This window comes from Sarcophilus harrisii, chromosome 3 (genome assembly GCF_902635505.1).
Source record: "Sarcophilus harrisii chromosome 3, mSarHar1.11, whole genome shotgun sequence".
NCBI classification, from domain to species: Eukaryota; Metazoa; Chordata; class Mammalia; order Dasyuromorphia; family Dasyuridae; genus Sarcophilus; species Sarcophilus harrisii.
The window spans coordinates 190954085-190968078 of NC_045428.1; positions in this window are offsets into that span (position 1 = coordinate 190954085).

Genomic DNA, 13994 nt, shown 5'->3' on the forward strand with positions numbered 1-13994 from the left:
TCAGTACTCTAATGAACTAAGGTGAGAGAAGCATGATATAATGAAAAAAGACACTAAATGAATTGTAGTTAAGATTTGGGATATATTCCTGCTACTACCTCCCCCCTCAGATGTTTGTTCTTTAATAAAGCATACAAATTTCTCAGGCAGCAGGGAATTAAAGGGATTAGATTAAAATGACCTAGAGTTTGAGTTTGGGATTAGATACAAATAAACCTAGAGTTTGAGATTAGATTAAAAAAAACATTATTGAAAAAAATGTAAGTTCTACTGAGAAACTATCATTTCTTACAAATAGCTTAATTGTTATAACTTTCCAACTTTTAAAAAATGTCTTTAAACTAACATCATAGATACATTGGCACATATGGGACTTTATTCTAAGGCATCAACTTTTAATAGGACACATTTTGTTCTTTATAACAATCTTTCCCCAGCTTTTCCTTTGCCTGATAGCATGATTATATCAATTCAGGCAGTAGAAGGAAGGTTATTCAATTCTGACTAAACCAAAAAATAGTAATAGTGTTTTTAAATAGAAGAATACAAAATATATTCTTAGAAGGAAATGTGTGATATAGGAAACTAATCCAACTATATCTTAATTTTTGATTTGATTCATTTACTAAAGAAAAGTGCTATATTCTTCTCACAGATAAAAGTGCAAACTAAAGATTTTGTTTATGGAAATAAGTGTGCTTTTAGCTTTTTGGAGTTTTATATGAAAAGTACTTTAGTAATCTAAGTTTCCATTATAAAATAAAATTTAACTTAATAAAATTTAATCTTTTAAATATGATTGCATGGATTTCACTCATTTGACAACTCCCAGTGTGGAACCACTCCATTAATGCAGATTATAACTCATTTGCACACCTCCAGGATACCAAGTCTAGAGATAAATATTGTAAGGAGAGGAGGTTGTTTTGTTGTGTTTGGAAAAAAAAGTATTTAAGCACGTAGTTAAAAAAAACAACACAAGAGTATTTAATAGAAGGTTATCCTTGCAATTAAAAATCCTACAATGTGCATTTGTGTGTGTATTTATAATGTATGTAAATAATGACTTAAAGAAAAATGTACTGTTAATGTAAAAGTTTTAAAGTGTTACTTTTTTTCTGTGCTGTTTTATTCAGATGCTGGGGCAAGTTGTGGTGTTGTCTTGTCATTTATTTAATGTCTAAAAATTAGCTTGTCCAAAGAATTCACTTTTTTAAAATGAAATGAAAAAAAAATGTGTCAAAATGTTCTGTTCACTTCATGCCTTATTGCAAGTCCTTTTCTTTTCTTTTTTTCTTTTTTCCAATTTAAAACAGAAGGAAAGGCCAAAATACAAACTCAAAATTACAACAGCAATTTCTCTTACTCCTGAAAAGTAGCATCTGAAAATGGGTTTGCAGGACTTCCAGCTACTATATGATAAAAGAAAAGCATCTGAAAGTTGTTTACCTAGGTCTAATCTAAGGAGTTTGCTCTCTTTGCAAATCACCAGATAACAAAACAAGGAATATAAGATCATAAATCCATCTTGGAGATGATAGAAGTGACAGGTATCATTAAACCTAGAACTCTACATTCTGGTAGACAAGATATTATCATCTCTACAAAGGAGATAAAAGAGACCCAGAAAGAATCAATTATTACTAGCCCTAAATCATTCAACTGTTGAAGAGATTGAGGAAAGTCTGGAACTGTTGCCTTCTGTCTCATAGCACAGACTTTTCTTTCAACTGGTAGAAACTTCAACAAAAGCTCTCTAAATATTTGCCAACAACAACAACAACAACTCACAACCCCCCTAAAACTATACCTAGTTTGCATGGAATTCTAGTCCCTGGTTGAACATATGCAAATAATTCAAACTTTTAAGGAAGGGAAAGCATTGTAAAAATTATACTATTACTGTTAAAGAATCCATACCTGCATATTTTTAACAAGGACCTTATTTATTCTTTATTACTTAACAATCAGATAATAACTATATAACAACTCTTTTGAGTATGGCCACAAGAAAGAAGGATTTAGATCTTTTACATTTTAGACTGTGGCTAAATGCAATCCTCCAAATCCTAGATTAGCCAAAAGAAAATATGTTATTGGAGTGTGGGGACGAGAGAAAGAAGAGTAGGTTGGAGATAGAAAAATGTTAAGGAAAATGTCATTTGTTAATTAATTTGTTAATTCATTTATTAAATGAATATTATTTTAGGTAACATGATAGGCACTAAGAAATATAAAACTAAAATAAAGTATAGTAATTGCTCTGAAAGTATTTGTAATCTTTTCTGGCAAATGGCAAATCATAGAGTACAAAATAGTATATTAAGAGAAAAACAAACAAGGTGCTACAAAAAATCATTTTTCTCTCAGTGTCATAAAGGAAAATATAATTTAGGCATTAGCATTTGAGTTTGGCCTAGAAATATGGATGGGCATGTTCAAAGCTGTTTAATGACTTTCATGAATGGTTAATAATATAAGCTGTTTCAGAGTCAAGAAATCTCAGCACTTATTTGAAAGATGCATTATGATTTTTCAGTCATTCCTACATATACATATATATATATATACATATATGCATATAGATATAATATATATAGTGTATATATGTATATATCCTATGTAGCATTAGATTAGTATTTATGCCACATTAATATTTTTTGTATAAAAGAAAATATAAAAACTGTCTTATTAAAATATTACTTCCCTGTTTTACTCCATATTGGAATAAAATTGTAATAATTATTGTTACCACTATTGTTAATAATAATTGTTGTCATCTAGATGGAATTTTAAATTTTGCAAAGCCTTTTGCATATGTTATCACACAGTAATCCCATGACGTAGGGATTATAATAAGCAAAATTTTACAGAAGAGAAAACTAAAAGAAAAGAGAGTCCATAAGTGACTTGTCCAAAGTTACTCACTACTAGTTATCTGAGACATTGGAAGTCAGATTTGCCTGATTGCAAGTCTATCATTCTGCCCACCACTTGCCTCTATGAAATACCAGACACCATTCATATATTACTACAGTTCATGTTGGCATTTCTTTGTAGTTGTGATAAAGTCACCATCTGCTTAATAGGGTGAGTATACAATTACACCTATGAACTTCAATAAAATATATATAATTAATTTACCATAAGCAGTTATTTTTAAGTGAAAATGTAAAAGTCCTTAAACAAATGTCCATATTTGTTTGGGAAAATAGTCGTGATTGCTGAAACAATGAGGAATGAAGAATCTAAATACCAAAGTGAAAAAATAACTGGAATGCTAATTTCTATGAAGAATAATTAATGAAAATGAACCTAAGTTTTCAGTATCCCCTATGTTCAAGGCACTATGGATACTAAGGAAAAAAGGAAACGATCTTTGACTTTAAAATGTTTATTATATCCTACTTAAGTTATACAAACACCCAAATACATAAACACAAAGTTTTTACTCAATATTCCAAAGTAATTTCATTTGAGAAATTGCAAAAGACAAGAAAGGCCAATTATAAGATTGTGGGAGCTATGTTTTAAAGGAAGGTAAGAGATTCCATTTGACAAATATAAGGAGGAAATGCTTTTCAATATAGTAGACTATTTTTGTAAATATTTGGCAGTGGGAAATGACATTAAGCAGAAAAAAGATATGAAGCCCAGAATAAAGAGTATACAAAGGGAAACAAAATAAAATAATACTCAAAATATAAAATAAGCTTGATATCTAGGAACCAAAGTGTATGAGGACTTTGTAATGTCATGATCAGATGCATATTTTAGGAATAGCATTTAGCAGAAGGATAAATTAAGATAATGTTGCATCTGTCCAGATTAATATTGATTGGTTCCTCAATTAAGGTATATTTTACAGAAACACAGAGATCTAGATAGATGTAAGATATGTGAATATAGGCTTTGCAGACTTTGTAATTGATGGAACTTTTTATTTGAAGTTAATAACAGAATTTTATATTTTTCTGTTTTCTGCTTTTGTCTAAATGGTCTTAAATTACCTTTATAAATTTAATTCAAATAAACTCCCAATGAGTAATTAATGATTTTTTTGGGGGGGTCAATATTCAAGTAATTTAAGACATATGATATCATTTGAGCTGTTTATAAAATTTTAAAAGATCAGTAAGCATATGTCCATGAAAAGAAATAAATGATTCATTTTTCAAATGACACATTCCTTTTAATTCAATTAAATAAAATCCAATATGATTTAATTGCTTGCTGCTTTTATCACTGTATTGGTCCTTTTAGAGATATAAAAGAGTCATAAGATATACTTCAAGGAGCTTACAATCTCATTTAATGAATATATATACACATGTGTATAAATAAAAATCTTTAAGTAATATATTTCAGTATATAATTAAAAGATAAGTGGTAGGTGATAAATCATACTGCTTGTCATTTCTTACAGAACAATACTTTTCCCTAACATTTATATACCACAATTTATTCAGTCATTCTCCAACTGATGGGCATCCATTCAATTTCCAGTTTTTAGCCACTACAAAAAGGGCTGCTACAAACATTGTTGCATATACAATGCAAACATATGCATTGTTGCATCCCTTCTTTAATATATTTTTGGGATATAAGCCCAGTAGTAACACTGCTGGATCAAAGAGAGTATGTACAGTTTTATAACTTTTTGAGCATAGTTCCAAATTGCTCTCCAGAATAGTTGGATGTGTTCACAATTCCACCAACAATGTCCCCATTTTCCAATATTTGTCGTTATCTTTTCCTGCCATCTTAGCCAATCTGAGAGGTATACAGTGGTATCTCAAAGTTGTCTCAATTTGCATTTTTCTGATCACTAATGATTTGGAGCACCTTTTCATATGACCTGAAAAAGTTTCAATTTCTTCATCTGAAAATTGCCTGTTCATATCCTTTGAACATTTATTAATTGGAGACTGACCTGATTTCTTATAGAGTCAATTCTCTATATATTTTGGAAATGAGGCCTTTATCAGACCTTTGACTGTAAAAATGTTTTCCCAGTTTATAACTTCCCTACTAATCTTGTCTGCATTAGTGTTGTTTGTACAAAATCTTTTTATCTTGATATAAACAAAATTTTCTATTTTGTGATCAGTAATGATCTCTAGTTCTTCTTTGATCACAAATTTCTTCCTCCTCCACAGGTCTGAAAGGTAAATTATCCTATGTTCTTCTAATTTATTTATAATTTCATTGTTTATGCCTAGATCATGAACCCATTTTGACCTTATCTTGGTGTACAGTGTTAAGTGTGGATCAATGCCTAGTTTCTGCCATACTAATTTCCAATTTTTCCAGCAGTTTTTGTCAAATAGTGAATTCTTATACCCAAAGTTTGGGTCTTTGGGTTTGTCAAACATTAGATTGCTATAGTTATTGACTATTTTGTGCTGTGATCCTAACCTATTCCCCTGATCAACTAGTCTATTTCTTAGCCAATACCAGATGGTTTTGGTGACTGCTGCTTTATAATACAGTTTTAGATCTGGTACAGCTAGGTCACCTTCACTTGCTTTTTTATAAAAGTGATGTTTATAAATTACTCACTAAGTTGTAAGAGAGCAACTAAAAATAAGGTTTTGTCTCTGCTTCAATGATCATTTTCTCTAAACAATGCCAAGCTGATATAATAAAACTCTGGATGTCCCTGATCTTTATGGAGGGTAGGTCACCTGGCTTGGGGAAATTCCTAAAAATGATCCCCACCCTTCTACCTGGTTCCCACAGGAATCTCCCATTTCCCAATTAATCTGGGAATCACTTTGGTCTGGAAAACAATTACCACCCTTTATTGATTTGAAAATTTGTTTCCTAGCCCCAAACCATAGAAGGCTAATAAAAGACAAGATTCTGTACCCAAACCTTTATTAATTTCATCCTGGAGCTGGCCCACTGGGAAATTATTTCTCAGTGAAAATAAACCCATTGTTTTGCTAAAAACCTTGCCTGAGATCAGGACTGCAAATTCTTTTGCAAAAACCTGGGACATCACCCTGGGAACCCCTTTGCTGTTAGGGTATTTCTCACCCCTCAATATCTGGTGGCCTGTATGGGAATCCCCGAAATTTTGGTTGAAGTAAGCCTCCTCATGTCTCTTTGTTTATTCTTTAGCTAGGACATCCAAACACCTGGAAATGTTTGGGCTGTCGGAAGCTCTACACTCAGCAGACTTCCTTGACTGGGGATACCTGGCCTGGGAATTCCTGCATTTTAGCAGAAGTACCCTTAACCAAAGGAACTTCTGTCACCTGCCTCCCTCTCTAGCGACACCTGAGAGGACGGGGCTCTATACAACTTGGAAAATCTAAGATTTGTGGCAAAAAATGGGACAATCCACCTCTGTCTCTATTCCTAAAGATTTTCCCTTAGGCTGTCTCTTAAAAAAACAGAAAATTTGGCCCACAAGATCTCAAAACTAAAATAAACTTAAATTGAAACAGCACTGCAGGATGTTGCTAAAATTTACTGGAGGGGAATCAAAATTAGATACTAACCTTTTAATTGACCTTTTCCTTTCTACTCCACAAGGGATACAGGATCCTTCCTCTGTACCTGCACTCTGCATTTTTTTTGATTGGGGGATGTTTCTGTTAGGAACAACAGTTGTTCATGTGGCCTGAGCTGCTTTTTCTTTCCTGAAGGATCTCTGAAGGCCCTTCTTAGGATAATCAGTATTTTGACTTTCTTGCTATGTTATGAACAAAAGGATCATTTCATGACAAATTCAGGTTAGAAATTTTACTAGAACTTCAGCTTCCTTGCAATGAATGTTTGTAGGACCTATCATAGGAGGGAACTCAAGATAGCAGAGAGAGACCAAGAAGTCCCTTGAGCTTCCCTCAGAAACAATGCCAAATCAGGCCTCTAAAAGAATTCTGGATCTATGGAATGCACAAAACACAGAATGAAACAATTTTCCAGCCCCAGAAAGCTCAGATATAAAAAGCTTCCGTAAAAATTCGTCTCACTTATATAAATAGGAGAGCATAGGCAATATCTGAGCAACCCAGGGGGAAGCTTTTACCCACAGCTAGCTTAGTAACTGAGGCTCCTAGCTCAGCAGGCTGGTAGTATAGCAGATCCCCTGTGCAGCTACCAGCCCTGTAACAGAGGATAAATTGCAAACCTCAGAACCCAAGCACAATAAATATGACTAGACCAGACTACAATGATACAGTGGCACTTCAGGCCTCAGAGAAGAAAGCTTAGGACAATACTCTCTGTCACTCCGGAGCAGAACTTAACTTTAAAAATGAGCAAAAATAAAACCAAAGGAAGCTGTATGGTGACAGGGGAGATCAAATAACATACTCAAAAGAGGACAATATTAAAATGCCTGCATGCAAAATTTCTTTTTTTTTCTTTCTTTTTTTTCTTCTTTTTTTTTCTTTTGTTTTTCCTTTTTTTTCTTTTTTTTTTCTCTTTTTTTCTTTTTTTTCTTTTTTTCCTTTTTTTTTCTTCTTCTTTTTCCCTTTTTTCTTTTTCTTTCTTTTTCTTTTTTTTCTTTTTTTCTTTTTTTTTCCTTTTTTTTTTCTGTTTACTTCATGCAAAATTTCAAGGGGAATATGAATTTATCTCAATCCTCAAAATGCTTCTTTGAAGAGCTCAAAAAAGAATTTAAAAATTAAACAAAAGGTTGAAAAAACTTGGGAAATGAAATGAAAGATATGCAAGGCAGAGTCAATATTTTGTAAAAGGAAGGATAAAAGTTGAAGGTTCTTAGTCAAAATAAAGCAGCATTAGCTACTCTATCCTGGTTTGGAAGCCAGTGGATCAGCAAACTAGCTATGAGATATCCAACACAATTACAAAAGGAAAATGGTTGGGACTTAGCTATGCTCACCCAAGCAAGGGAAGGAAGACAGCAGCAACCTTCCCCAGACAGTGTGAAGCTGCTGTTGCCTATAGAGGAAGCTTGGGACAATTTCCCCTTTTCCCTAAGAATAAAAGTCAACCATTAAAATGAACAAAAATGCAAAAAGAGCTCTGACCATAGACAGCTTTTATGGAGACAGAGAACAGAGTTCAAATCCTGAGGACACTACAGGCAAAACATCTCAAGATGAAGCCCCAAATGGTGATATGAGCTGGTCTCCATCTCACAAGGCTCTTTTGGAAGAATTTTTAAAAATTCAAAAATGATCTATCTTAGAAGTGTTAGAAGAAAAATGGGGTAAGAAAGTGAGAACTTTGCAGAAGTTTGGAAAAAGAAGCACAGAAATGATCTGAAAAAATACTTTTTACAAAGTGATGAAATGGAAAAAGAAAACAACCTATAAAACAGAATTAGTGAAATGGAAAAGAAATCCAATGAACAACAAAGCATCTTATTGAAAAGTTCAATTGGCCAAATGAAAAAGGAGATACAAAAACTAACTGAAGAAAATAATTCACTAAAAATTAGAACTGAAGAAATATAAGTGAATGACCCAATGAACCATATAGAATCAGTCAAATAAAACCAAAAAAATTGAAAAATTAGAAGAAACTATAAAATACCACATTGGAAAAACAAGTAACCTGGAAAATAGATCCAGGAGAGACAATCTAAGAATTATTGGACTCCTTAAAACCAGATGAAAAAAAAAGAGCCTAGACAACATCGTTCAACAAACATCAAGGAAAACCACCCTAGAATGAGAGGGTAAAATAACTATCAAAAGAATTCACCAGTCACTTGGCCTGAGTGAAATGCCCTAAATGAAAACTCCAAAAAATATCATAGCTAAATTTTAGAATTCTCAGATAAAGTTAAAAATATTGCAAGCAGCTGGAAAGAAACAATTCAGATATCTAGGAGCCACAATCAAGTTTACCCAGGACCTAGTAGCTTTCACTTTAAAGCATCAAAGGGCTTGGAATCTGATATTCCAAAAGGCAAAGGAGCTTAAATTTCAGCCAAGAACCAGCTAACCAGCATTATCTTTTAGGGGAAAAGATGGATAGTCAATGAAATAGGTGAATTTCATTTATTTTTGATAAAAAGACCAGCACTGAACCGAAAATATAATCTTTAAATATAGTACTTAAGAGAAGCATAAAAATATAAAAGAAAAAAGAAATGTTTCTTTCAAAAGTTAAAAAGATCTATTTAAAACCATCAGCAAGCATCATATGTAAACTACAACCATTCCTAGTAAGATGAGTGGTTATCATTACTGTTCAATGTTATATTGGAAATATTAGCTTTAACAGTAATAGACAATTTTCAGATGAAGAAATTGAAATAATTTCTAGTTATATAAAAATGCTCTAAATCATTATTGATCAGAGAAATGCATGATTACTTCTCTGAGGTACTTCTCATATTGACTAAGATGACAGGAACAGATAATGATGAAAGTTGGGGGTGTGTGGGAGAATTGGGACACTAATACATCATTGGTGTATTTGTGAACTGATGCAACCATTTTGCAGAGCAATTTGGAACTACACCTAAAGAGCTATCAAATTCTGCATACCTTTTTATCTAACAGTTTCTCTACTGGGCCTGTATAACAAAGAAGTCATAAAAGAGGAAAAGGGACTCATATGTGCAAAAATGTTTGTGGAGGCTCTTTTTGTGTTGGCAAGAAATTGGAAACTGAGTGGATGCCCATAAGTTGAATGACTGAATAAGTTATGGTATATACATTTTATGGAATATTATTGTTTGATAAGAAATAAATAGCTGGATTATTTCAGAGATATCTGGAAAGACATAGATGAAATAATGCAAAAGGAAGTGAGCAGAACCAGTAGAATACCATCTAAAGCAACAAATACAATGATTAATTCTGAAGGATGTGGCTCTTTTCAGCAGTGAGGTGATTCAGGGCAGTTCCAATAATCCCTCCCTCACTTTTTCCCTTTATATACTGAGATCAACTTTGTGATGAGACTTCATTCCATCATCTCTACAATTTGGGTAAAGAGTGACCAAAAGCAAAAAAGACAGGGATGGATATTTTAGTGGATTTTTGGCCAAGACAATTCCAACAGACTTCAGATGGAAAATGCCAGTTGCATGGACGCTGAATGCATCCTATTTTAACTTTTCATTTAGTTTTTATTTCTTGTGGTTTTCCCCTTTTTCGTGATATTTCTTTCCCAGGAAGACTAATATGGAAAGATGAGAAAAATGATTCTACATTCAAAACCTTTATTAAATTGATTGTTCTTGTAGAAAGGGGGAAAGGGAGGGAGAGAGAAAAAATTTGGAACACAAAATATCACAAAACTGAATGTTGAAACTCTATATGTAATTGAGGAAATGAAACAGTATTACTTTAAAAAAATTTTTTTCAATGGGACTTCTGGGGGCAGAACCAAGACTCACTGGGAGCAGAGTCTACACAGCCACAGTTGCAGCCTTTTGTAAAGGAAGCTGCTGCTTATAGAGGAAGCTTGTAAAACTTCTTCTGCCCCCAAAGCAGATCTTAACTTTTTAAAAAAAAATGAGTAAAAAAGGAAAAAGAACTCTGACCATAGACAGTTTTTGTGGTGAAAGTGAAGAACAGATGTCAAACCCTGAGGTGACTAAAAGAGATCATCTCCAGATGAACCCCCAAAAAGTGATATAAACTGGTCCCCATCACACAAGGCTTTCCTAGAACAAATTAAAAAGGATCTTAAAAGAAAGCTAGAAGAAAAATGGGGAAAAGAAAAATGAAAACTTTGCAAATAGGATTGGAAAAAGCATATAACTCATTAAAAGAGTGATTTGATAAAATGGAAAAAGAAAACAACTCCCAGAAAAACAGAATTTGTGAAAAAGAAAAAGAAAATAATTCCTTAAAAAACAGAATATGTGAAATGGAAAAAATTCCATTGAACAAAACAAGCATTGAAAAATTCAATTGGACAAATGCAAAAAAGAAGTAAAAAAAAAAGTTAAATGAAGAAAATAATTCACTAAACTTCAGAAGTGAACAAATGGAAATAAATGATTCAATGAGACAACAAGAATCAATCAAAAAACAACAACAAAATGAAAAAAAAATTTAAAAATATAAAATACCTACTTAATAAAACAACTGACCTGGAAAATAGATCTAGGAGAGACAATCAAAAGATTACTGGACTCCCTGAAAACCATGATGAAAAAAAGAGCCTAGACATTATTTGTCAGGAAATCATCAAAGAGAACTGCCTGGATGTCATAGAAACAAAAGGTAAAATAACCATTGAAAGAATTGACCTGCTAAACTGAACATTTTCTTTTTTTTTAATTGAAAAATAATTTTATTTAATTTATTTAAATAAATATTTATTTATCATTTTTCCCAGTTACATTCTTTTTTTTCCTGGTCTTTTTGCAATAAGTTTTCTTATTAATTGTTGTTTTTGTTTTCGTGTGATAAATCCAATTAATGATTAACCAGTCATATGATCGGAAAATTAATTTTGCATTCGTTTCTGTAAACGGCCATTTACATTGATTGGTTTAGATATGTCTCAAACATACATCACTATAACTGCTTTGTATTCATCTCCAAATGATATGATGATTAATATTTGAGTGCATTGAATAGAACAAGTATCTAAAAGATAGTGAAGCATAATCACAAGAGTCCTGTTTTAGGAATTGGATAGCTGCAGTCTAGTTCCAAAAACTGATGTATAGGGAATACACTTTTCTCACATTCTTCAGCTGTGTATTATCTACACTGAAGATCATAATTCTCTTTCTAATATATCTTTTTTTTATTTTATTTTTTTATTATAATAATTTTTATACACAGAACCCATACCGGGGTAGTTTGTTACAACACTGCACTCACTTCTGTTCCTTTCTGTTCTGATTTTTCCCCTCTCTCTCTCCACTCCCTCACCTAGATGGCAAAAAGTCCTATATATGTTGAATATGTGCTAGATACAATATATGTGTGCAGAACCAAACAGTTCTATTTTGCACAGGGAGAATTGAATTCAGAAGGTAAAAAGAACCTGAAAAGAAAAACAAAAATGAAAACAGTTTACATTCATTTCCCAGTGTTCTTTCTTTGAGTGTAGCTGCTTCTGTTCATCATTGATCAACTGAAACTGAATTAGGTCTCTTTGTCAAAGAAATCCACTTCCATCAGAATACATCTTCATACATTATCGTTGTTGAAGTATATAATGATCTGGTTCTGCTCATTTCACTTAGCATGATTTCATATAAATCTCGTCAAGCCTCTCTGTATTCATCCTGCTGGTCATTTCTTACAGAATAATAATATTCCATAACATTCATATACCACAATTAACCCAACCATTCTCCAATTGATGGGCATCCATTCATTTTCTAGTTTCTAGCCACTACAAACAGGGCTGCCACAAACATTTTGGCAATACAGATCCCTTTCCCTTCTTTAGCATCTCCTTGGGGTATAAACCCAATAGTAGCACTGCTGGGTCAAAGGGTATGCACAGTTTGATAACTTTTTGGGCATAATTCCAGATTGCTCTCCAGAATGGTTGGATTCGTTCACAACTCCACCAACAATGCATCAGTGTCCCAGTTTTCCCACATCCCCTCCAACATTCATCATTATTTTGTCCTGTCATCTTAGCCAATCTGAAAGATGTGTAGTGGTATATCAGAGTTGTGTTAATTTGCATTTCTCTGATCAATAATGATTTGGAACACTCTTTCATATGAGTGATATTAGTTTCAATTTCATCATCTGAAAATTGTATGTTCATATCCTTTGACCATTGACCATTCTCAATGGAGAAAGGCTTGGTTTCTTATAAATTAGAATCAATTCTCTATATATTTTGGAAATGAAGCCTTTATCAGAACCTTTAACTGTGAAGATGTTTTCCTAGTTTGTTGCTTCCCTTCTAGTCTTGTTTGCATTAGCTTTGTTTCTACAAAAGCTTTTTAATTTGATGTAATCAAAATTTTCTATTTGGGATCAATAATGGTCTCTAGTTCGTCTTTAGTCACAAATTTCTTCCTCCTCCACAAGTCTGAGAGATAAACTATCCTATGTTCCTCAAATTTGTTTATAATCTTGCTCTTTATGTCTAAATCATGGACCCATTTTGATCTTATCTTGGTGTACGGTGTTCAGTGTGGGTCCATGCCTGAATTCTGCCATACTAATTTCCAGTTATCCCAGCAGTTTTTGTCAAATACTGAATTCTTATCCCAAAAGTTAGGATCTTGGATTTGTCAAACACTAGATTGCTATAGTTGACTATTCTGTCTTGTGAACCTAACCTATTGCAATGCTCAACTAATCTATTTCTTAGCCAATACCAAATGGTTTTGGTGACTGCTGCTTTATAATATAATTTTAGATTAGGTACAGCTAGGCCACCTTCATTTGAATTTTTTTTCACTAATTCCTTTGAGATTCTGCTCCTTTTATTATTCCATATGAATTTTGTTGTTATTTTTTCTAGATCATTAAAATATTTTCTTGCAAGTCTGATTGGTATAGCACTAAATAAATAGATTATTTTGGGGAGTATTGTCATCTTTATTATATTCGCTTGGCTTCAAAGAGCACTTAATATTTTTCCAATAATTTAAGTCTGACTTTATTTGTGTGAAAAGTTTTTTTTTTGTAATTTTGCTCATATAATTCCTGACTTTACTTTGGTAGATGGATTCCCAAATATTTTGTGCTGTCGACAGTTATTTTGAATGGAATTTCTCTTTGTATCTCTTGCTGTTGGATTTTGTTGGTGATGTATAAAAATGTTGAGGATTTAGGGGATTTATTTTATATCCTGCAACTGTGCTAAACTTATAAATTATTTTTCATAGCTTTTTAGTAGAATCTTTGGGGTTCTCTAAGTATACCATCATATCATCTGCAAAAACTGATAGTTTGGTTTCACATTGCCTATTCTAATTCCTTTAATCACTTTCTCGACTCTTATTGCCTAGGCTAGTGTTTCTAATACAATATTGAATAAAAATGGTGATAGTGGGCAACTTTGCTTCACTCCAGATCTTACTGGGAAAGGTTCCAGTTTTTCCCCTTTGCATACGATGCTTA